The sequence below is a fragment of the Onychomys torridus genome, chromosome 23 (assembly GCF_903995425.1).
Source record: "Onychomys torridus chromosome 23, mOncTor1.1, whole genome shotgun sequence".
NCBI classification, from domain to species: domain Eukaryota; kingdom Metazoa; phylum Chordata; class Mammalia; order Rodentia; family Cricetidae; genus Onychomys; species Onychomys torridus.
In genome coordinates this window covers 38,747,285-38,773,082 of record NC_050465.1, presented here as the reverse complement: position 1 = coordinate 38,773,082, position 25,798 = coordinate 38,747,285, and the positions used below count along the sequence as shown (strand labels likewise).

Genomic DNA, 25,798 nt, shown 5'->3' with positions numbered 1-25,798 from the left:
TCTCTTTATAAAATGGGAGTTGTGAGTTCTAAGATTTTATACGGCATGTCTATGCATTGTCTCCCTCCAACTCCTTTCCATGTTGTCTTTATAATTTGGGGCAACAGTAAACTTGTATCTTCTTTTGCATTCTGATGCCAAAGTAATACAACTAACCAGTGTAGAGCCCGATGAAACGGTTGCTTGTAAATCCTCCCATGCATTACCACAGTTTCTACGACAAAGTAATGCTTCCGCCAGGGACATCTGCCTGCGTCAGCCTCCCATGCTGGGATTCTGGGCCTGTTGCACCATACCCTGGAGAATTCCCATCTGAATTATTGTTGTTTTCAGTCTCTCATTTCCACCCTCCCTCCCAGACTCTCTTTCTTCCAAGGCTTTTGGGGTATGTTTTTCTGGAATTCACTGTTGGGAGGTCATTTCAAACTGCAGATGCTGGCGCTGGTCTGAAGGGTCTGTATGGACTTCCTAAGCCTGGGGTTTCCTTCCTGCCCGCCATTCTTACTCACATCTGAATTTTTGATAAGTAGGTCTCTTCCATATTCAACTCCTGGAATTCTAACCAATTCCATCCTGACTGTTTACGAAAGTGACTTGGAAACTACATTGAAATCAATGCAGACAGCTGTGGACCATCCTATCCTGAGGTTTTCATTTATATAATATCTGTGGGGAGGAGATGCAGCAAGTTAGGATCAATCTACATCGTTACACAGCTGACTGTTAACACAATCTACATTGTTACACAGCTGACTGTTAACAGACCACGGGACGCTACAACTTAACATCTCCATTTTCCACTGGAAACTCCAGGTTTCCAGGAAAGTACTAAGTGTGTGTAATCGGAGGCTAGCAGCAGTGGCCATCTCTGAGAGGAGGCTCCGCAAGGCCTTTCAATGAGGTTTATTGGAATGTAAAGGGCCCTGAGGTCTTGCTCAGACCTTCAGGAGGGATGGAGAGCAGTGGACAGGAATAGTGCAATGTGTGGCGATCTAAACATGATGGGTCCTTGAAGGGAAGGAGGGGCTTCCCTTTAAAGCATCGGGAGGGCGAAGGAGCACATTCAGAGAGCAATTTCCCCTGAGGAGTCTGGGACCAAAGAAAGGGCAGACATTTTAGAACTGTTTAGATGTGGCGGGAGGTTCGGCATCATGTGGTTTAGTTCAGCAGAGAGTGTGTGGCAAGGAGCATGGAGGGGCCAGGTACCATAAATCGAGACCTGTCAAAGGCATAGTGCAGAGAGAGCTAGAGAGAGGTGTGGCCTGATTCAGGCTGGGGGATCTGACTTCAAGATGCAGGCCCACGTTCCAACATGCAGACAGGGACCAAACTCAGGTCCATCTGACTGTCAAACCATTTTCCTCACCACTACAGTGGGAAAACACACAGGGCATGGTGCTGTATTCCTATGATTTCAGTACTTCAGAAGCAGAGACAGGTAGATCTCTGGGAGCTGGGAGATAGCCTGTTCTACATGGGGAGTTCTAGGCTAGCCAAGGCTGCATAGCTTGTTCCAGTCTCAAAAACAAGAAGCAAAAATAATAAACGTCAGAGACCAAAACTCAAAACAACAGCAACAGCAATGCACTTATGCACACTGCTCAAAGCTAAACTGCTCTTTTATCTGATGAAGGGAAGGCAAATCTCCTCGAGGGCCAAGGCTGCTGACTTCTCTTTTTATGCGTGTGTGCTGGGAGCAATATTTCCAAAGAGGTAAGCATGAGATTAATGTTGATTGTAAAAAATATGTGCACATGTAACAATTCCTGGAAGTTTATGTAAGCATCAAAGTCATGATCATTGTTGTTTTCAATTCAAACATCTGTAGAAAGAAAGAAAATTTACTCACTTAGCAGGGCAGTGGTGGCACACACCTTTAATCCCAGCAGAGGCAGGTGGATCTCTGAGTTTGATGCCAGCCTGGTCTATAGAGTGAGTTCCAAGACAGTCAGGGCTACACAGAGAAACCCAGTCTAGAAAACAACAACAACAACAATAATAACAACAATAACAACAACAACAACAACAATAACAACAACAACAATAAAATAATACAGTTAAAAAGTGAAGTCAGTAAAGTATGCTGTTAAAATGCCAAATGATGAGTGATTTTTTTATTTTTTATTTTTTGGAGACAGGGTTTCTCTGTGTAGCCCTGGCTGTCCTGGAACTCACTTTGTAGACCAGGCTGGCCTCGAAATCCCTAGCACTGTGATCAAAGGCAAGTGCCGCCACCGCCTGGCGGTGAGTGACATTTTAAAAGTTAGATGTTGAATGCATTAGTTTTATGGCAACTTAGCTAATAGCCTGTTATTCTATAAACAACAAAGGGAAAGATGACTAAAATATGGAATTTTCAGTCTGACAACTGACTCAAAATATGGAATCACTGAAAGACGGAAACACAAGCTCTGCTTACACAGAATGAAGCCTACAGTTAGCACTGACTATGAGTAAAGTACACTCTGATGACCTATTTGTTGTACCATCAAATCCCGAAACAACAACAACAAAATCCTGGAACCCTTTCTCACTGAGTTGACTCACTTCATTTAGTTTTTCATGCCGAAGAGAAACCATGAACAAGATTTAAAATCGTCATACCTGATACTTAAAGAAAACCACTCAGATTTCACTTATAAATTAAGTCATGGTTTGCTTCGCTGCTAAAAAGACCAGGCCCGGGCCTTCCTTGCTGATGAGTCTTTGCAATTCAAGTGATTCTGAATTCCAAGACAATGCACATCACTAGTCTCCTCTACCCTTTATAGTAATTGAGATTCTGCGTTTGCCTGATGGGGGATCATTCAGAATTTAAAGTTCTATCACAGAATAGACATCTTCTTGCAGTAACAGAGGCTTTGGTTTTCAGAGAGGAGTGTACAGATGTACAAGTTTGAGGTTGTATTTCTGCATCAGAATTATCTAGAATGAATTGTTTGTGCTCTGAACCCATTTGGGGGTAAATCAACTAGTTGTCACTAACTACAAAATTCCCAGTTAGGTTCAGGGGCGAGGTTAGGAGAAGACAAACCACATTAGTATAGCTCTTAATATTTTGTCTTCCTTTCTTTTGTTATAGTGGTTCTGACAACAGAGGAGTTCAGCTTGATAATGTCTACCTCTCCACTTTAAGTCCCCCACAGTTCTTCACCACCATTCACACTGAACGTTCACTCTTGTGCATCTCCTTTTCCTTGAGTATCTTTCAAAGTAACGATTTCATGCCTGAAGGATTGCATATGTTGGCTTATTTTTGAAGGCAATCCTTTTCAGTCATTTTGGATCATTTTAAAGAACAGTATTCTACTGACTCCTGTATGTGATCCCTTGCCCACATTTTGGTTTATAAATCATACATTTTGCACACAGATATCCTTCCTGTTCCCATTGTCTCAGTTTCTCCCAACGCTAATTCTCATTTCGAACATGTGTGTCTTTGTATGAACTGATTTTGTGTGAATGTCTTTGTATGCGGTTGGTAACTACTTCTATGTTAAAGTCATCAAGATTTTTCCCTTCGTCTCTATCCTGCAGTGATGCCAGTACATTAACACATTCCAGGTTTGCTTGCTGCTGCTCTAGAGTATGAAAGTTCTGGGGTGTGTGAGGGGAGGAGCATTCTGTCATTTGTGCAGATTCCTAGGACTAAAGACACTGCTACCCAAAAGTAAAAGAGTGAATTAACCAGCGGCTTAGCCCCTGCCATATGGTTTGCTAAGCAGTTATCCATGCAGCAAATGAAAAACAAGCAAAACTTACCCTTTAAAGAAGGTCTCGACAGATGCTTTCGGCGCTTTGCCTCTATTCCGGCTCACTCCAGCTCAGGCATCAGTTACAGATGTCTCTTGGATCTAGGGACTGGACAGACACAAATAGAAGAATAAGGCAACTCCCTCAACCTAAATTTGCACCAATTTAGACCAGCCAGCTGCCAGAGCTTTATGTAAGGTGTTTTTCTTGAGGGATGCTTAGGAACCTTACCCAGCCAGCAAGCATCTTAGGGTCTCTTCTTTTTAAACCTTCAAGTTGTTCTTACTATTTTTTTTATGGTGGACAATTCTCAGGGCTTTATATCCGACTTCCATATTTAATGTATTTTAATTCAGTCTAGTAATGATCTCTATATACATGCATCCATGAGCTCATCTTCCCCTTAGGACTTACACAGGTAGCAGGGACCAAATTGGCATTCGTTATTACTTTCTGGCAATTACAAGTCTGACTTCATAAATACCTTTATTTCTGCACTTGCCTCCAAAAGTTTCAGGGAGAGAGTGTGATTAAATAAATAAAACGATTTCTGGGCTCATCCTTCTACAGTGCCCTGATTGTTGTAAACTAGAAATGCCTACGTGCTGGCTTTGCCTCTTCTTTACATGGCCCTTCTCCAACTTTCCCCTTTTAAATGTGAATTATTATTTTAAAATCTTGCAGGTTTTATATACTTTCCAACAGAGTGAGTTATGTTTTCACTTTGAATAATAATCTGTGGCATGATTTGTGCAGCTGGGTAAAAACACAGTTTACACTTGAAAACAAAGGATTTGAGCAGATATTAGTTTCTTCTTTTTGAAAAGAAAGAATGACAGAAGAGGTGGAAGAGAATTAACCCCCCAACAGACACTGGTGGATCAGATTGTAAACACCTCTTTCAAGGCCATAGTCCATGGAGAATCTTTGGCAAATGATAATAAATACCACCTTCTGACTGCAATGCCTCAGAAGAAAGATATAACCCAAAGCAAAGGTAAAAAGATTTAGAGGAACATTTCTCAAAATAAGACATTCAACTAGCAACAGGTGCGTGTGAAAAGTGTTGTTTAGCTTTAATCTTCAGGGAACTGTAAATTAAAACCATAGACACTAAAAACTCAAACCAGTTAGAAGGAATACTATCAAAAAGATGAGAGGTAACAAGCATTGGCAAGATGGGGAAATGAAAACTCCCCTGCACTGAAAAGGCTGGAGAGATGGCTCAGAGGTTAAGAGCACCGACTGCTCTTCCAGAGGTCCTGAGTTCAATTACCAGCAACCACATGGTGGCTCACAACCATCTGTAATGAGATCTAGCACCCTCTTCTGTATATATAATAAATAAATCTTTAAAAAAAAAAAAAAAAAAAACTAGAACATGAGTCAGAAAGTCCACTTCTGGATATCTATTCAAACGAACAGAAATCAGCTGGCCAAAGAAATGTCCGATCCTTGGATCTTTGCTGTTCCATACAGGACTATTCCCCATAGTGTTTTGAGTGAGTCATGCTCCCACAGGCTGGGTCTTCACACACTTGGTTCCCAGTTGGTGGCACTATTTGAGGGTTGTCATGGAACCCTCAGGTGGTAGAGCCCTGCTGGCAGAAGCATTTCACTGGGGTGTGCTTTGAGAGTTTATAGCTTCAGGTCACTTCCAGGTTGTGCTCTGGGTTAAGGAATAGCAACACTGTTCTTGCTCACACTGGAACAGTGAGAAGGGTGCCCTCAGCGTGAGACCCAGCCCAGGCTGTGAAAAGAGAAAGCCCAAGGGGTTGCTTGTTCTTAGAAAACAACTGTTTCTCCAAACAAAAGCTGCTGCTGATGTGGTCCACAGGCCTGGGTCCATCCTGAGCTGGCAGCTAAAGCTGGTAATACCATCCACCTGTCACTGGCTTTGGAGAAATTAAAGAGTGAGAAAGTCATGAATTTTCCTCCATGGAGTAGAAGCAGGCAACAGAGAGGCCTAGGCCGCAGACGGCAAAGCTGAAGGGGAAGAGCCATCTAAACTCTCGCCACTAAAGTTCCAGACACTAGACAAGGAGTTACAGGATTGGGTATTTACCCTGCTGGGTTTCGGTCTTGCCTTGCGTCTAGCATTAGTTCACTATGTCCTCATTCCTCCGTTTTGGACTGGGAATGCATATTCACTGCCATTACACATTGGGAGTTTGTGACTTGCTTTTTGACTTTATAGAAGCTTACAGTTAAGTGACTGCCTCGAATCTCAGAAAAAGTCCAGATTTTAGACTTTTGATCTGAATTGAAAACTGTTAAGGGGTACTGGGACTTTCGAAGTTGAACTAAATGTATTTTACATTGTAATGTATCCACGAGCTTCCTGGGTGGCCGGGTACTGGAATGTGGTGGTTTGAAAGAGAAATGCGTTGTGCATAAGCTCAGGAATTTGAAGACTTGTTTCCCAGTTGGTGGCCCTGCTAGGGGATTGTCCCGGAACCTTTGGGAGGTGGACCCTGAATGAAAATGGGGATTTGATAGCTAGAAGGTAGCGTTGAGGAGAAGGATTTTATTGTGGATATGAGGAAGAACACAGATGCATCTGGAAGAGTCCAGACTGAACCGGGCTGTGAGAGGAGAGAGAGCTGGGAGAGTGAGGGAGGAAGAGAAGAGAAGAGAGCCTGGAGGGCAAAGAGCCCAAGAGCAAGCCATGAGGAGAGAGTCAGAGAGAGTGCAGTGTGGCTGCCCGAGCCGCTGGGGAAGGGATGCAGAGCTCTTGGGCTGGAAAAGTTTAGGGTAGGGGATGGGGTGAGAAGTACTTAGAGGAGCCACAGGTACAGAGTGAGTCTAGAGGCCAAGCATGCACTCTTAGGATGCTGACACCACAGTTAGCCAGTTGTCCGGGGTTTCTTTGGGACCTGACAGGGTCTTAGTAGAGGAAGCACTTTACAGGGCTCCGGCTTGGAGAGTTTATAGTCTCACCCTATATTCCTGTTGGTTCTTTCTGCTTGTGTTTGTGCTCATCTTCCTGCTTCCGCTAACCTGTTGCCATGCCAACCCTACCATTTTGGACTCTCCCACTGGAATCATCATAAACCAAAACAAGCTCTGCCTAAGTTGGTTCTCGTCCTGGTGTTTCATCACAGCCGCAGAAAAATGACTTGGTACATCATAAAAGCCAAAGCCTGGGTGGAGTCAAGCTAAGCGTTCCCCTGAGATGAATGAGTAAGGAAAGTGTCACAACAGTGGAATACTATCCACCTTAAAAATGGGAATCCTGTCATCTGTGACAACGTGGGTGAACCTGGAGCTAAGTAGAGTTAGCTGAGCATAGAAGAACAGACGCTACAGGATCCCACTTACACACGGAGTCTAGGAGACTCACAGTCAAGGTAGTGACAGTTACCAGAAACCAGGGAAGGGGTTATTGGGAAAAGTAAAGGTGTTCATTAAATCGTACGAATTGTAACTGGGAATGGTGGCATGGGTCTTTAGTTGCAGCTCTAGGGAGGCGGAGGCAGGTGGATCTCTGTGAGTTCAAGGCCAGCTTGGTCTACAGGGAGAGTTCCAGAACAGTAGGGCAATCTAGAAAGGCAACAGTGACAAATAGTGACCTCCTGGAGTGACTATAACTATATAAATAATAATATAATATGATAATTATAACTATAATAAATAATAATATGTCGCATACTTCATGCAAACTGTCAATAGTTGGAGAAATACACTTTAGTGACCTCCTGGAGTGACTATAACTATAAAAAAATAATATAATAATAACTATAGTAAATAATAAATATGTTGTATACTTCAGAGGTGCTGATATAGTTAACATATTTCCAGCACAAAATCCAAATATTGAAACAATGAGTTAATTAGCTTGATTTAATCATTTCATAATATGTCAAAACTTCATGTTATACCCCATATATAATATTATTGTTAATATTCTGATCCCGCCCCTTGGGACCACCCTGTGTTCTGATGTAGAGGCTTCTTAAGGAAAAGTTCCACCCCTTTCTCTCTCCTACCTTCCCCCCCCCCCCCCCCCCCCCCCCCCCCGCCCGTCCGCCTCTCTGTCTCTTTATCTTTCTATCATAATAAGCTCTCCACGTGGACGCATTGGATGCATCCTCTGGGTTGTGTATCACTGGCTGCTGTGGCCGCCGCCATGCCTCTCATGGCATGCATCTGCCCAGCCCGCTGCTGCATCTGCCCAGCATGTTTCCCTGCTCGTGTGTGATACCCTTGGGCCCCTCCCCTGGGTAGTAAATCATAACAATTATTATTTGTGAATTTAAAATATTATAGAAATTTTAAAATGCCACAGCCTACTAATTGCTACTAAAATATCTCTGATCCACTAGTCTAAAGTCTTCCTTCATTTAAATAATCGTCAAACACTTAATTTATGGTCATTTTTTTCTGTCCTATTTCCTCATTAGGATTCTGCTTCATTTCCTTCTGCTTAAAGAACCTAGCTTTGTCCTTTTAAAGACATTCAATAAATGTTTCCTAAATTAAAGGAAATTACTTCATCTTGCTCAGGGTCCCTTTGTCTGGTAAACAGAAAAAGAAAGCCTTTTATCTCAGTTCTTCAACCTCACAGCACGCTGTTACAGCAGGGAGTGTTAACTGACTATTGAAAACCTCAAAATGCAGTGGAATGTGGCAAAGCACACCTGTAATCCAACACTTGGGGGGATGGAGGCAGGAAGATCAGGAACTCAAGGCCAGCCTTGGCTAGATAACAAATTCAAGGCCAGTCTGAGCTACATGAGACTCTGTCTCAGAAAAAAAGCAAAAAAAAAAAAAAAAAAAAAAAAAGCCAACCAAAGAAAAAAGGGACAAACACTCAGCATGAGCAGAGCTTAGCACTGACTGGGGAGCTCACACAAGTGGGAGACTTTTTGTGTGATTTTTAAATTCCTTCTTTCTAGTGTAAGTAATTATTGAGAGTAATTAAAATGCATTAAGTCCAATACAGTTCCAACTTAAGCTTCTCTTCATTCATGTCTATGTAATCCCTCAGTACAAAAGGCCAGTGGATCCTGGACTGCATTAGTGGATCCTAGACTGCATCAGTGGATCCTGGACTGTATCAGTGGATCCTGGACTGTATCAGTGGATCTGGACTGCATTAGTGGATCCTGGACTGTATCAGTGGACCCTGGACTGTATCAGTGGATCCTGGACTGCATTAGTGGATCCTGAACTGCATCAGTGGATCCTGGACTGCATCAGTGGATCCTGAACTGCATCAGTGGATCCTGGACTGCATCAGTGGATCTTGGACTGCATGTCTCCAGGCTACCTCACATTCAAGAGTGGAAGTCAGGCTAGACTGCCTCCATATTTTCACCTCTACAATTGGACTGGGGCAAGGAAGGGAGAACAAAATAGATGAGCTTGTAATTGTACTGTGTTCTCTGTGTCTCGTTCTTTATGTCCTGTGTTCTCTGTGTCTCGTTCTTTATGTCCTGTGTTCTCTGTGTCTCGTTCTTTATGTCCTGTGTTCTCTGTGTCTCGTTCTTTATGTCCTGTGTTCTCTGTGTCTCGTTCTTTATGTCTTGTGTTCTCTGTGTCTCGTTCTTCACGTACTGAGCAATGCAGGGGGAGTGATCAAACACCACGAGCAAGGAAAACACATGGCTGCCTGATGGGAGGTTGGCCTATAGTAACTTGAGGGTGAGACACAGCCATGTGTGGCCCAGGTGCACACTCAGTATGGACAGGTAGTTCTCTGTCTATGCTATGGCAGAGTAAGGTGATGGGAGTGAGGGAACGGGCGGGAGATGTATAGTTCAGAGCACAGGCAGAGATGGAAGCCTCTACAGCACATAAAGACTAAATGTAGATTGCGTTAAGAGGCTAACAAGATGGAGGCAGATGCAGAGATCCCTGCCAGGCCCCAGTGGAGCTCCAGGAGTCCAGTCGGCGAGAAAGAGGAGGGATTGTATGAGTGAGAGATGTTGAGACCATGATTGGAAAAAGTACAGCGACAAATAGCCAAACTAGTGGAAACACAAGAACTATGAACCAATAGCTGAGGAGCCCCCAACTGGATCAGGCCCTCTGGATAAGTGAGACAGTTGATTAGCTTGAACTGTTTGGGAGGCCCCCAGGCTGTGGGACCCAGACCTGTCCTTAGTGCATGAGCTGGCTGTTTGGAACCTGGGGCCTATGCAGGGACACTTTGCTCAGCCAGGGTGAAGGGAGGAGGGGACTGGACCTGCCTGGACTGAATCTACCAGGTTGAGCTGACTCCCCAGGGGAGTCCTTGCCCTGGAGGAGGTGGGAATGGGGGGTGAATTGAGGGGAAGTCAGGGAGGGGGACGGGAGGAGGGAGGACAAGGGAATTCAAGGCTGATATGTAAAATTAAATTAATTATAAAATTTTTTAAAAAGAACAAAGAAAGAGACTAACAAGAAGGCACATTTGCATGCTGCTCTCTTACCCACATCACTGTGCTCAAAGTAAAGCAATTTGTTTTATAGTGAATTTGGGGGGCGCATAAGGACCCTGGGATAAGTCTTGATATTGACATTTATTGTTGGTTATGTAGTTCATATACATCCATATCCTCCAAGGCCTGGTTTCTTTATACATAGAAGAGGACATGGCTGCTCGTGCAGGGGAGATGACACACTGGGTGGCATCCTCCAAGGAATGCTAGAGGATCACAATGCAACTGCACCTGCTCAGGCTCTCCCGTCTGGAAGGAGAAAGCGTGAGAAACGGACACACAGCACAGGAAGTTAGTGAGACTATCTCAGAGCAAGGCCAGCTGGCTTCCATCCCGTCTTCTGTTCAAATTTATCCTCTTTCCTCATGGTCAGAGGTTACTTAAAGACACTCCTTCGTTCAACAAAGGTTCAATACATGCGGCTTCCATGCCCGGTGACTGGCTGTGTGTTGGAATACACTGTGAACACATCCAGAGATAGTTGAACAGATGGTAAGATCCAGAGCCAGGCATAGTGAGTTACAGCTGTGGAGGATGATGATTGCCGGTTTTCACAAGCTCAAGGTTACATAGTGAGCTCCAGGCTAGCCCGGGCTACAGCAGGAAACTTTATCTCAGAAACACAAAACAAGGCCAGGCCTGGTGGGCACACCCCTGTGAGCCCAGCTTTTAGAAGTGAGACAGGGGCAGAAGGATTACAATAAATTCAGGGCCAGCCTGGTCTTACATTGTGAGTTCCTGGCTAGCTAAGATTGAGACCTTATCTCAAAAGACCAAAACAAAGAAGGCATTAAAAAGATATAAAACAAAACAAAAGAAAGAAAGAAAAAGAAGGAGAACCCTCCAAACAAAACAATCTCACACAAAAGAAATAAGCAACAATTGTTATGTGCAATAATTCTCTCTTTTACGAAGAAAAAAGCCCCAGTGGGCCGTCTGTCAAGGGAAGACCTTATTAAAAGGGAAATTTAAGCCGAGACACCAAGGGCAGACGTTCTCTTCATACAAGTAGCTGCTCTCTGCTGATCCTGTAAGAATCAACCTTCAGCTGTAATTCCCTGTAATTCTGGGCTGTCACTCCCCAGAGGTACAGATACCAATATGTACCCCAGACAGACAGACTACTTCCTCATCAAGAGGAACCTTAGAACCACGGCTGTTACTGTGAGTTCTGACACAGGACTCCAAACAAGCCAAAAGCCAAGTAGGAGCTGAGGCCTCCTGCCCAGGAGGAAGGGATGCCCCTTTCTATGTCTCCCAAGGACTAACCAATAGACCTGGGCCCACTCGGGAACCAGGCAAAGGTTTCCCAGGGTAGGCTGCTGTGAGGAATTCAGGGAGGCCTCCTCAGAACCACCTAATTGGATTCTTGAAACAGGAGGCAGACAGAACCCATTACTCATTACTACAGACCTGCACCTCTGTACACCGCCCTATTATCAAGAGATCTCTGTTTCTCCTGACAGCCAGGGGAGGCAGGCTGTGCAGACTCTCTCACTGAGTTCAGCCGTGGGGCCCTCACCCACCAGGGTAAGGGTAGCTTGAGTCATCCACACCTTCACCTTTCCCAGCAAGACTGCTGTTGGGAGCCTCACTATGGCAGGGCTGTCCCCAAACTGTAGCTCCTTTTGGGGTGCTCAACATGAGTAGTTTTGCGGATTTGAAATCATTCTTGTTCACACTAGAGCAGAACCATTCTAACTGCTGGTAAAAGCCAAGTACCAAGAACTTTTGGGTTTGTAGTAACATGTGGGAGGGATAGAAGAGGGAAAGAATGAAATATGAGCTAAAACAAGAGAATGTCAAGTTAATGTTTGCATACCTGGAGCAGCATGTAATTAAAATATTTCAGGGGGTAGGGAGGAGGTTTTTATAGAGACGGCATTAAGTTAGTTTCAATCCGTTTAACAACAACAACAACAACAAAAAAAAAAAATCACAAGTAATATTCTCTTGGCTAGCTTTCTTACATATTAAAACCTAGAATTATGTAGATAAATTCTCAGGCTAAGACATGCCTTGCCTAATTAGAAACAGACCAGCAAGCAAGTCTCTATGATTGCAAAGATAGTGCTCATACTTAATGTAAAAACTAGAAGAGCCGGCCAGACTTGATTTCTATCAGGGTTTTCTTGGAGGGAATTAAAGAAAGAAAGAAAGAACAGGTATTTAGTCTTTTTAGAGGATCAGAATGACAGAGAGCTGAACTGAACGCCGACTGTGCACAGATTTGATGTGGATTAGTTCAGCTGTATTGACTAAGACCAGAATAACTTTCCTGCACAAAAGAGAGAACACCCATGATAACTCTACTTAATACGTTTCACATCCTCAAACTGGTCACAAGCCCCATCCAGAAACCCTGGCTTTCCACCATGCCAGAGTATTTATAGCACTTTCAAGGACTGTTGTAAAAGTCTCAAAATAAAATTAATATTGATTTGCCTGAATTTTAAAAAGACATAAACATGAAATACAACTTTTGGGGAAAACATGGAGAACACTCTGAAAAGACTGATGGTCTCTGTAGCAGGCACTGCGATTTTTATTACGGGCCACAAACACGACTGATATCTCTTTTAAAAAGAGTTATGCAAAGAACCAAAACCCTTGTAAAGACAGAGTAAAATATTAAAAGTGAAAAATTGAAGAATATCTTTGCGGGGGGGTGGGGGGGAGTCAGGTGTCACGGCATTCCTTCCTCCCTAGTCCCCTCTATTCCCATCCTTAGCTGTCCCCTGTGAAATCTAATTTGTCATACTTGTGTTTTGGTGCTGGGGATGGATTTTTACATGCATGCTAGCTCTTGATTTTTTGCTGGCGCATACACACACACACACACACACACACACATACTTCAGTAGTGCTGGGCATGAACCCAGGAACTTGTGTAAGCTGGGCAAGTGCTGCATCACTAAGTCCCAGCCCTGAAACATACACCGGAAGTCCTTTTCTCCGGGTCTTCTCTTGCAGCACGTATTGAAAGGCAGCCATCGATCATCAGACTCTAAGTAACTGAGAACACTGTGAACGCTAGTGACAGGTGTCGAAAAGGATGGCCTTCCCCCTAGATGCTTATTAGTGATTATCTAGAAGGTCAAGTGAGACAGATCTATACTGGCTAGATTTGAGATTATTCTTCAGCAAGCCCAATATTTAGAATTCTGAGGCTGGGGAATGTGACATAGTGCCGGAACCTGAGTTTGTTCCAGATCAGCACCAGGTGCTGGTGAGGGGTGGGGGAGATGGGATGGGAAGGAAGGAGGAGACAGAGAGGGAGAATAATTCTAGGCAATGATAAAAATCTCCTAATTAACATAAACAGAGTACTGTATCCAGAATCAACAGAACGTATAGAACATTCAAGAATGTGTAACATAGCCTAGCATCTCGGTCCACTCCAGGAATCCCAGGTACTAGGAAGGCTCAGGCAGGAAGATTACAAGTTTGAAATCAGTGTCAACAGCATAGTGAGGACCTGTCTCCAGTAAACAAACAATAATGGGAAGAAAAGATATAGAAGGATTTGAAAAGAAAGAAAACATGTCCCTGGTGATAATGGAAGGAAATAGTATGGTTTGGGGTAATGACAGACTTACCTCCAAACACCGAGCCTTTCCATTTGAGAGAAGGGACGAAGTGGTGGGAAGCCTTTGACCTTTTGGTGCTCTTCTCCCATGAAATAGGGCATAGGAGGTCCCCGGGGCCCTCATTCCAAGCAGCTGCCTTTGCTAAGTTCCTCTCAAGGCATTTCGATCTAATCATAATCTTTTATCTTACTTTCTATGACCTTTCGCCCTTTCTAAACCCCAAGCATGAAAGTCCACAAACGGGTCTCCCTGCTTCTCTGGGTGTTCATTTCTTTAAGAGGCCTCTCAGCTAACGAAAGTCATGTCAAGCTGGCTGCTTTTGTCTGGAAAATCTGTCTTTTGGTGTTGGAGGTTTGAGCCACATACCTAGAGATGCATGAGGAAACAGCCCATAGGCTTTGCTCGCAAAATTCTAGGTCTTCCTCCTTCTTCCCTCACACTGATTCCAAAGGCTCGTGGCCCCGTGGTCCGATTCACTGAAGAGACATACCCGCTTATCACTTCCAGTTTGCTGTATCAGTTACTGTTGTCATTACTGTTACCAAATGTCAGAGGGAGCTACTTAAAGGAGGAAGAATTGACTTTGTCACACCATCTGGGGAGACGCAGTCCTCATGTCAGGGAAGGTAGGGAGGCAGGAACCCCAGGCCTGCAGTTGTATGTGGCTGGGGTGCCTCACCTCTTAAAGCAGCAGAATTGGAAGCAGAGCGGGGAAAGGGAGCTCCAGACTTCAAAGCCTGCCCTCCAGAGACCCACTTCCCTCTGCCAGGCCCCAGCTCCCAAAGCTCCTGCATCTCACGAGAACAGCACCAGTATGCAGAGATCAAGTGTCCCGACACACAAGTCTGTGTGGGAAATTTCACGTTCAAACCACAGCAATGAGAAATCCACGTACTGCCAATTAGCTGGTAATACCTGTACTCCCAGCATTAGGAGGGCTGAGGCAGGAGAATCACTTTAACTCAGAATAGGAGACCAGCCTGGGCAACCCAGGGGAGGCTTGTCTCAAAACAGAAAAAGAGTAAAAATAACTTTTAAAGATGTAAAAATAAATATCAATTTATAGGAAGTATATTACTCAAAAGCCAGAAAGGAAGTCTTGTAAACAGTGAGAGTGAGACCCGTTTAATCTCCAAATCAGGACTCGGAAATAGAGAAAAACCTCCAGCCAGAAGGACAGGGCTTTGTGCAAAGCTGGAGTGCTGATTTGTGGCATCCAAGCAGTGTAAGTCCTTCCAGAAGCTTGGATTTATATTCCATATATTCTTTATCTACAGATCTGACATTCATTAAATCTCAGTTTTTGCAACAAGCCTTACTTGGAGAGCAGATTCCTCAGCTTCTGCAGAACAGGCTACCAGCCGAGGAGCCTTCCTTCATTCCACTTCAGGCTGAGAGCCGCCTTCCTCTTTGTGGCATAGAACTTGGCTCTAAGGGAAATGAAAATTCCCTGTAGGTCTGCAGCAGTGATCCTGACTTGCCTTGCAGTACATTGCTTACTCATGAAGCATCATAAACTAGGACCCAAGAAATCTAAAAGTCCAGGGTATTGACTTAAGAATTCATAGCCTCCCCCTGAAAAGGGGGAGGGTTACTATTGCTGTGATGAAACACTGTGATCAAAAGCAACTGGAAAGGAAAAGGTTTATTTGGCTTAGGTCCACTGGGGGAAGTCAAGGCAGGAACTCAAACAAGGTGGGAACCTGGAGGCAGGAGTTGATGCTGAGGCCATGGAGGAGTGCTGCTTATTGGCTTGCTCTTCAGGGCTTGCTCAGCCTGCTTTCTTATAGCACCCAGGACCACCAGCACCCACGATGAGCTGAGCCCTCCCACATCAACTACTAATTAAGACAATTCTCTACAGGCTTGCCTTCAGGCTGAGCATATGGAACAGTGGCTCTCAACCTATTGGGTCATGACCCTCTTGGAGGGTGAGCGACCCTTTCATAGGGATCGCATATCAGATGTTTATGATTCTAGCAGTAGCAACATGACAGTTATGAAGTAGCAATGTAATAATTTTATGGTTGGGGGGGTCACCACAACACGAGGAACTATATTAAAAGGTCGCAGCATTAGGAAGGCTGAGAACCACTGCTATGGAGGCATTTTCTCAGTTGAGGTTTCTCCCCCAGATGACTCCAGTTTGTGTTAAGTTGATATAAAGCAAGCCAGCACATCAAGCATCCTTTTTTATTTACACTCTGGACCACCACTGTCTCTTCAGTTCATTGAAACTGTTTAAAAGAAGGCACAGTGTGCTAGAATATTTTATACCAAATGATTTTGACAGGTGCTCATTCTGGAAGTAACTGCTACGTTAAGTGCTTAAGACAAAGCTTCTGGGAAGGTATGGCCTTTGGTGAACGTGCTTCAACTCCAATGAAAATGATCAAATTCTCAACAAAGCTGCAGAGCATTCAAGGAAATGATTGATCCTGGCAGAGGAGAGTCTCTCCCTCGGCAGACTGTGGGGAGTGACGTTCCTGAGAAGCCTTGGTGGCCTGTGAGGAATAAAAGAAGGCTGAGAGTGGACCCCTCACCTGTGCCCAAGTCCAGTGGGACATTGCAGCCCCCTGTGCTGATAGGCCATGACTGAGGACACTGTGTGTCAGATGCGGGGCTGGGACTACCTGTGAACTCAGCATTCTGGAGCTTCCTCTCACAGAAGGACTGTGAGACGGATGCCAAGGCTGTCAGCTAAGGGTGCCCAACTAGAACATGTTCTAGGGCCACCATTCTGTCTCCCACCTGCTAAGATTACAGTGTGTGCTTCCACACCACGGCCTCTTGCAAGCTAGGCAGGCACTGAGTTGTATCCCCTGACCTCAGCTCTTATAATTTGATCGTATATTTGCATCTATTTAGAACGCAGACTTAACTTTTCCCTACACAGAAGATGGGTTCACTCACTCTTGGGCCAGTTTCCAGTTCCCCGCCTCCTCCCGCTTTCTAGGGTAGTTGGATCCCGTTATCTACTGTACACAGTGGCCTCCTGTGAGTAGCTCCTTGTGGGACAGTTAGGTAGTCTAGGTGGCTCTCCCACAGACCCCCACACCCTATATGAATGCGTCCAGTGTGTCACATTGGCCACTCCTAATTCCATGGTGATTGCACTGAACTTGGGCTAACTTGCCATAATGCCCTGGATCCCACTGATGGCTTGTTCTATCTTGTTTCCTACCTAGTAACAGTGTGCATGACCCAAATGGCCTTGGCCCCGGCCCTGCAGAGCAAGCTGTCTTTTTTCTCTGCAATCTATGATACATTTATTATAGTTAAGTTGCCTTTTCTGTGCACCTGACCAACAGACCTGAATAAGGGCTCTCTCTCTCTCTGAGGACACTAGTTGTGCTGGTAGAAATAAATAGGCCAAAGGTCAGATGACAGCCACCTGGTGTAGGCAAGTATAAACAGGCTTCCTGTAACTGGGACATCTGGCCAGATAAGACTCCAAGGCATTCATTATCCAGCAAGATAAAGATCTATTTCATGAAAAGCACTCTGAACTATCTACAGATGTCCATTTCCCTGAGCCCCTATGGAGCCCAGCTACAGCTCATAGCCTCTCTCCAGAGAGACCAAATCAGAAGAAAACACAACCTGAGCCTGGCAATGGTGGCACACGCCTTTAATCCCAGCAGAGGCAGAGGTAGATGGATCTCTGGGAGATCAAGGCCAGCCTGGTCTACAGAGCAAATTTCAGGACAGCTAGGGCTACATACACAGAGAAACCCTGTCTTGAGAAACAGGAAAACAACCTGGGTGTGACAACTCACGGTTGCTCAGGGTGCTGGTATTGGCATATGTTCTGAGGTTTACTTAAAATATAGACCAGAGTGAACTCAGACTTTCCTTACATAGATTTGTATTCTACCCGCCTGAATGTGAAGTGAGAGTTATGTAGAAGCGTGGACAGCCCCAATGGGTATTTACAGCAGATGAACATCAGCCACTATTTATATTAGCAGGAAAAATGAGGTGTACCCCAGCCTAAAAAGGTTGTACCCAACTGGAAATTCAGTTGCTTATTAAAACGAACCACCTCCAAGCGCCCAGAAAACATATTACAGTCTCCTGACTTTAAAAATGAGGTAGAAACTAGGTTAAATGAAAATCACAAATAGACTTTTAATTCAAAAGAACTCCTTTCCTGGGCTAAAGGAAGCTGCTTATCTTTCACCCAGATAAAAAGCTGTGGCGGTTCCTGGAGGTAATCAAAGATGAATGAAGTCCCGGGTGACATGTCTGCAGGCCGCCTTCCTCTGTCCTTTTCCCGCACATTCAGCTGCAGTTTGACAAACAAGGTTAGAAACTGAACTTTCATACACTGACAATTAATTCTTCTGGAAAAAGAATCACTAAGTGGTGGTGTCTTTATAGTTTCCACTTGGTTGGAAACGCGGCATTTTAGTTTCCCATGTGAAAAGGAAACTGGATGGCAAATTACACCGAAAACTTCTTGTTTTCTGTCAGAGACATCACTTAGAATCCCAGTGTCTCTTGTTCTTTGTGTGTGTGTGTGTGTGTGTGTGTGTGTGTGTGTGTGTGTGTGTGTGTTTCCTTCTTCATGGTCGATCCTAGGAGTTTGCACTTTGTTTTCAGGGTCAGGACAATGAGCTGTTATTGAAAACAACTCTTTTTAGCGTAGTATTAATATAATTTGATTAATGTGGCATTGTTAGATAATCCAGGTTCTTCTCTGGCAAGAGTAGAGACCAGGCTTTATGTCAGAGGCAAGCTAGCTTTTTCTGCAAAGGTCCAAATGGTAAATATTTGAGTTTTGCCAGACAGGTGGTCTGTGGGCAAGTGTTCAGAAACAGTCTCAGACAGTGCATATGTAAACAAGCGTGGCTGTGCTCCAATCAAACTGTACGTATGGGTGAAACTCGTGTTTTGTACCATTTCCACATGTCAGGAAATATTCTTTTTTTTTTGTAACTGTTAAAAATTTGAAAGACACTCTTAGTTTGTAAACTGTAGAAAAATAGATAAGGAACAAGACCCGGTATAGAGTGAGGGTGTTCGCACTAATCCACGGAGTAGTCAGTAATTGCTATAGAGAGGTTAAATGTGAATCATTCAATAGTGACTTGTTTGAATTCCTATCAGGAGTCTGTAGGTTGCTGAATCTTGATTTCTCTCTCTTTTTTTTCCCTTATAGTTTTAGGTCAGCGTACAAAATGATAACATTTTCATACACGTGTGTCCTTGCACTTGGCCACCATCTACACCCTGCCCCCACGCCCCTCTGGCTGGCTCCTCTCTCTCCCTCCGGCAGTCAGTCCACTCTTCAGAGTCTTTCTTTTTTTAGTGTCTCATATCATCCCAGCCTGGCCCAGTCTCCTGCCCAGTTGAGGATGACCTGGAATTCTGAGTCTTCCGGTGTCCTCCTTCCAAGCGCTGAGGTTACAGGCTGGCGCCGGGACACATCTGCGTCCCGCTCCGTATCACACTTGTTCCATCGCCCAGTTTCTCTTTTCTCCCAAGTTTCTTCTTCCTTTTTTGTGATGTCATTTCTGGTTTCATGTGATCCCACGGTCATAACTACAATCACAGATTCCAAAATCTGGGTCCCACACATAAAAGAAAACATGTAATATTCTGTAGTTGCTTGTTTTGCTCCCTTGGGGGGGCCAGCCACCCAGTTCCCAGATAAATCACACAAGGAGGGTTATTTTTAAATAGAAATGCCCAGCCTTAGCTTGGCTTGTTTCTTGCTATTCTTTCTTAACGTTAAAGTATCCTGTCTACCTTTTGCCTCTGGGATTTTTCCTTTTCTTACCTCTGTAATCTTACTTCCACTCTTACTTGTGGCTGACTGGGTGGCTGTGTGGCTGTGTGGCTGGGTGACCGGCTGTCCCTTTTGCATCCTCCCTGCCTTGTTCTCTGGCTCTTTCTTTCTTTTTCTCCCAGATTTCCCCTTCTATTTATTCTCTCTGCTTGCCAGCCCCGCCTATCCTTTCTCCTGCCTCCCTAAACATTTTTGCATCACTAAAGCAAATGTTCCACAGCACAAACAATGTACACAACTTAAAACAATATTCTACAACAGTGTTCACCTTTCTGAGCCTGCTTACTTCACTTAACATGGTGTCGAGTTCCACTCTTTTCCTTCTGAATACTATGATTCAATTTTCTTTGAAGGTACGTACTCTACTATAACTTACATTGTGCACATGTACCACACTTTTTTTAATCCATTAATCTATTGATAGACAGCTGAGCTGGTTCTAAATAGCCATAGCATCAAATACAGATGTGCAAACCTTGCTGTGTTTTGAATCAGTGTTGTGGACTATTCCTTCACACTGTGTGAAGATGTGTCACTGTGATTGGTTTAAGAAAAAGCTGACTGGGCATTAGCTAGGCAGGAAGAGGTTAGGCAGGGCTTCTGAGGACAGAGAGGACTCAGGGAAGAAGAAAGGTAAAGATGCAGAGGGAACAAGACATGTAGGAGGAGAAGTAAGAGTCAAGAGTCATGTATCAACACAGAGGTGTTAATTTAAGTTATAAGAGCTAATGAGACTAGCCTAAGGTATAGGCCACACTTCCATAATTAATAATAAGTCTCCATGCCAATTTTTTTTTTTTTTTTGTGAGCTGGCAGCCTCCCCCCCCAAAAAAGTCTGTCTACAACTCAGAGTCCCTTCAGTATATACCCAAGAGTGATAGAACTTTGCTATGTGGAAGTTCTAGTTCCTGGGGGTTGCCCCATCCCTTTTAAAGATTCATTTTACTTTATGTGTATGAGTGTATGGCTGCATGTACACCATGTGTGCACTGAGTGCCTGCAAAGGCCAGAAGAGGCATTTGACCATGTAGAACTGGAGTTACAGATGGTTTTGAGTCACCATGTGGGTGCCAGGTACTGAGCATGGGTTCTCTGCAAAAGCAGCAATGCTCTTAACCACTGAGTTCTTTCTCCACCTGCCCACCCCCTGATTCTTGTTTTATTTTGTTTTGTTTGGAGGCAAAGTTTCATGAAGCTTAAATTAACCTCTAACTTCATTTGTACTGGAGGATGACCTTGAACTTCTGACCCCTCTGCTTCTGTGTCCAAGGACAGGGTTTACACTAATCACTTCTATGTTGTATTGTGGATTGAACCCAGGGCCTAGTACATGCTAGAAAATCACTACCAACTGGGCTACACCCTCAACTTCCTGTGAAAATTTACACTTCCAGTAGCAATGGATACAGTTCAGCCTGTTCTCCAAGCTCCCTCTCATTTCTTTTCTTGAAGAGAACCATTTGACAGTCTTTAATTTGGATTTACCTTGTCAGTAGTGCTGGACACATTTTTCAAGTGTTTTATTGGCCATTTGTGTCTTTTTATTCTGCTCATTGGCCCATTTATTCATTGGATTGATTTGTTTTATTTTGTCTTTGATTGTGTTTTGTTTTGGTGTTTAGTTTAATTGTAGGGTTTTGTTTTTTTTTTTTCCCTTTTTCAGTTTTTGGAGGCAGGCTCTCCTGTAGCCTTGAGAGTCACCTTAAAATTCTGATTTTCTGGCTTCTACCTCCGGAGTGCTGGGATTACAGGTATGTGCCACAGTGTCTGTCTTAAATGGTTCTGTGGATCAAACCAAGGCCTTGCTTGTGCTAGGCAAGCACTCAGCCAAATGAGTTGCATCCCCAGCCCTGACTTGTGTAATTTCCTGTGTGTACTAGATACTAATCGTTTGTTGGATTTGTATTAGGTGAAAGTGTTTCCCGGTGCTGTAGTCTCTGGTGCTTGGTCACTGTGTGGAAGCCTTTCAATTTCTGAAGCTTTACCTTGGCAGTTTTTGGGATTACTCCTTGTGGAGTCCTACTGGCATCCTTCTCAGAAAACCCTCCCTTACGCCTATGTCTTGAAGAATTCTAGGTGTATTTTTCTCTAGTAATGCCAAAGCTAAGGTCTTTGGTCTACTTTGAATTGATTTCTTTGTGCAGGATAAGCGATCAGGATCCAGCTTCTTGCTTCTACATGAAGAGGTTTTCTTTTCCCCAGCACTCTTTATTGAAGAGACAGTCTCTCCTCCAATGTATGCTTTTGAAACCTCTCTTTAAAAAATAGATGACTCTAAGTGTATTGATGTATTTCTGGGTCATCTATTCTAGCCTACTGGTCTATGAGTCTGGTTTATTTTTGTTTTTGTTTGTTTTGCCATAGGTATACTGTTTTGTTTTTGTTTTTTGTTTTTTTAAATCTTGGCTTTATAATATAATTTGAGATCAATTGTTATGATATCTTCAAATTGTCCTTTGTGTTAAAGACTGTTTTAACTATTCAGGGTCCTTTGGCCTTCCATATGAATTTTAGGATTTTTTTTTTTCTAATTCTGTGGAGATTATCAGTTGAATTTGTTAAGAATTGAGCTGAGTCTTATATAGCTTTTGGTTACATAGCATTTTTTAAACAATATTAATTCTTCAGTCCATGACGAGAAAGATCTTTCATCTCCTAGGGTCTTTTTAATTTATTTCTTCAATATCTGAAAGTTTTTGTTGTAGGGATTTTGGTAATGTTCATTCCTAAGTATTTTATTTTATTCTTTTGAAACTATTTCAATGAAATATTTCCCACTGTTTTTCTAAGCAAATTCATTATTGCTATTTTTTTAAAAAAAATACTTGTTTTTGTTTGTTTATTTATTTATTTATTTATTTATTTATTTATTTATTTATTTATTAATACTGATTTTGCTGAGTGTACCTACCAGTTTTAAGAGTTTTTCTGTGAAGTTTTTAGGCTCTTTTAACTACAGGATCATCACATATAAAAATTGGGAGAATTTGATTCCTCCCTTCCCTTATTTGTATCCCTTTCATTTCTTTTTCTTATTTTACTGCTCTAGACGTGATTTCTAGCACTACATTGAATAAGAGTAGAGAGTAGTCATCCTTGTCTTGTTCCAGAATTGAGAAGAAATAATATTAGCTGTAGGGCTTAATTATGTTGAGGGACTTTTTTTTCCTACTTCTGTTTTCTTCAGAGATTTTACTATGGGTCAAGGTTGAAGTTGGTCAAAGGTGTTTTGGTCTTGGCTTTTCAAAGTTGTATATAAGGTACTAAATAGGCAGACTCCTCAGGAGTCTTGATGAGCATGACTCGCAAGAAGCTGTGTGATTCCTCTTCGGGTTCTGTTTTGTCTTAATGTTGCTTTGAATTTGGTTTCCAGTTCCTAATTAGCCTACAAATGTCCTGATAAAGATAATCAGCTAAGAAGAAGGCCTGTTTGCTTATTCAGATCTATCTCTACAAAAGCATGGTCCACTGCTTTGAAAAGTCCAAGTGACAAAGTCAGCTACTACTACACACAACAAGTTAGATAAGAGTGGTCTAGTGGTACAGCCTTGAACCTCAGCTGCTTGGGAGATAGACTGATCCCATGTTCAAGTCCAGCCTATGCTGCATAGTGAATGTAAGCCAACCTGAGTCATTTAGTAAGACTATATCTCAAAATAAAAGTGAGGGATGGAGAAATGGCTCAGCAGTTAGCAAAGGACCCAAGTTCCATCCCAGCACCAAAGTCGGGCAGCTCACCACTGCCTGTGACTCCGGTTCCAATGGATCTGATGCCTTCTTCTAGTCCCCAAGAGCACTGAGTGTACATTCACAAACCCACACCCACCCACATACACATTATTAAAAATAAAAATTAAAAATAAAGTAATGAAAAATAAAAACTGGGTTGGAAATGTAGTTCAATGGTAAAACACGTGCCCCACATGCTCAAGCTCCTAGGTTTAACTCCAGGACTTCACAAAGCAAACAATCAGAAATGAAAGATGGTCACATTATGGTTATCAAGGAATATATGCTCATTCAAATTAAAAATTAAAAATTTCTGCCATAAGAACCCTTTCATTTCTGCTTTTCTCTAAAGAAAATTAGGAAGGGACTCACGTACAGACAGAGTAACTGGATTGGGGAGAATATAGAAGGCCTTATTCCATGGAGATGGAGTCTTTCATAAGGAAAACCAAGAGATAAGGCAAACCAGCAGAAAGCAATGTATCTTGAACCTTAGATTCCTATAGAAATGTGGGCATGTCAATTATTTCAGAGTTCTGATTGCTTAGCTTTGCTGACTAATGTGAGCCTTTTTTTCAGGCTCAGCAAGATTCACTAGCTGCTACAGCCCTTTTGTGTTCCTCCTAAGGCACGGTTCCAAAACTTCAAATCAATCTCTTCAACCAGCTTTGATCTACTTCCAAAGGATTCTTCTCACACTCTTCCAGTACAAGTACTTGATATCCTCTTTTAAGAACGTAATCAAAAATTGTATCCTAAAACTCACAATAGTTTCATAGCCTGGTAAGTTGCCATGGCAACCTGTAGCTTACTGGAAAAAAGTAGCAAGGGTTTCTATCCAGTTTCCATCAAGGTGCTATACAGTCCCATCCCATCCTTTGGATCCTAAGAGTAGTGCTAATTCTTCTCCTTCAGAGTGCTTCTTTTATTTCATGAGGTGAAATTGGAGAAAGCTCTCTTCTCTCTCCCCTCCCTCCCTCCCTCCTCCCCTTTCCTTTCTGAAATTGAAATGATTAAAATCAAAGGACATTATATTGTAGTAGGTAGTTTTGCTTTGTCTTTTGAATTTTTTATACGCCTTCTTTTCTTTAATATGATAGATAAGTATGATAAACTTAAAACTGAGTTTCACAATATTGGGCACACTACCATCGTGACATTAAAAAAAGCCAGTGACTCATTTAGAAAGGATGCTGTTGTACCTAGAGAAGTATCTAGGATCTAACTATGTACAATGCTTTCCCACTGCCTGTGGTACTTCAGGCAAGTGAGGGCAGAGACCTAGCAAAGACAAAGTCTGTCCTTCAGGGTTCACCAGAGAGCTGTAGCATTGCAGATGATGGAAGTTGAATCCTTTTGACTTAATATTTCCATTCCCTTAAATCAAGATCCTTTCTTGTGACAACCCATTCAATACCTGAAGTCTGAGAAGAACACGGAGAAGAAAAAGCTCTGTTATTAGAAGGTCTCCAAACTCTGCTTTTCTCTGAGCTGCTTTTGTGGGCACAAACTTTCACACCAGAGTTTCTAATTTAGAGCCTCCTTTGACATAGCTACAGGATTTGACTTTCTCTTATGATATTCTAGAATGTTTACTTTTAATTCTCAAGTTGACACAGCTAAAATTGCCTGTGAAGAGAGTCTCAATGAAGGACTGTCTAACTCAGGTTGAACTGTAGAACTGTCTGTGGGGGATTGTCTTGGTAGTATTGATTTATGTGGGAAGACCTATTGTTCAAATCCTAGATGGTCTTTTAATAAAAAACCCAGAGCCAGATATCAGGGTGAAAGCTGAAAGATCAGAGAAGCAGAGCACCCAACCACTAGTTCTTACCTTTATGAGATTCTCAGCCTAAAGAGAGTGATTTCTTGTTTTCTCATGCCTTGTATACCTTTCTGTGCCCAGACATCACTTCCTGGGATTAAAGGTGTGTGTCACCACTGCCTGGCTCTGTTTCCAGTGTGGCCTTGAACTCATAGAGATCCAGATGGATTAAGGGTGTGTGCTACCACTGCCTGACCTTTATGGCTAATCTAGTTGCCGGCCCTGTCCTCTGATCCTCAGGTGAGTTTATTAGAGTACACAATACATCAACCACAAAGACCCACCCCATTATGGGTTTTACCATGCCCTGGGGTTGGGTTATGGACTGTATAAGAGTGAAGAAAATGATCTGGTTGGTAAGCATGCCTGCATTCACTTTTCTGTACTCTTGACTGGAGATGTGGTGTGACTATCTGGGACACATTTCTATTCCCTTGACTTCTGCTATAATGGACCAAATGTAGATGTTTAAACCAAATAAGCCCTTCTCCCTTGAAGTTACTTTTGTGGAGGTATTTTTTTTTTTTTTTATCTAAACAACAGGATTGAAATTAGGGCAAAGGTATTTTATCTATGAACACTACTGGTTCCCTGTGGTTTTTATTTGTACATTAGACAGATTTCTAGACAAAAGCAAACAATATTGTTCACCTTCTTCCCATATCCCAAGTCTTCAGTTACC

At 43.0% G+C, this 25,798-nt stretch overlaps 1 protein-coding gene across 1 annotated transcript in view; it reads right to left on the bottom strand.

Annotated features, from left to right (window-relative positions):
* Window positions 1-3,838, bottom strand: part of Slc39a10 (solute carrier family 39 member 10) — a 93,273-nt gene extending 89,435 nt beyond the window's left edge. The window contains exon 1 of the mRNA XM_036172738.1: window positions 3,763-3,838. The gene's annotated coding sequence lies outside the window, so the exon portion shown is untranslated. The remainder of the gene's footprint in view (window positions 1-3,762) is intronic.
* Window positions 3,839-25,798: the final 21,960 nt, after the last annotated feature.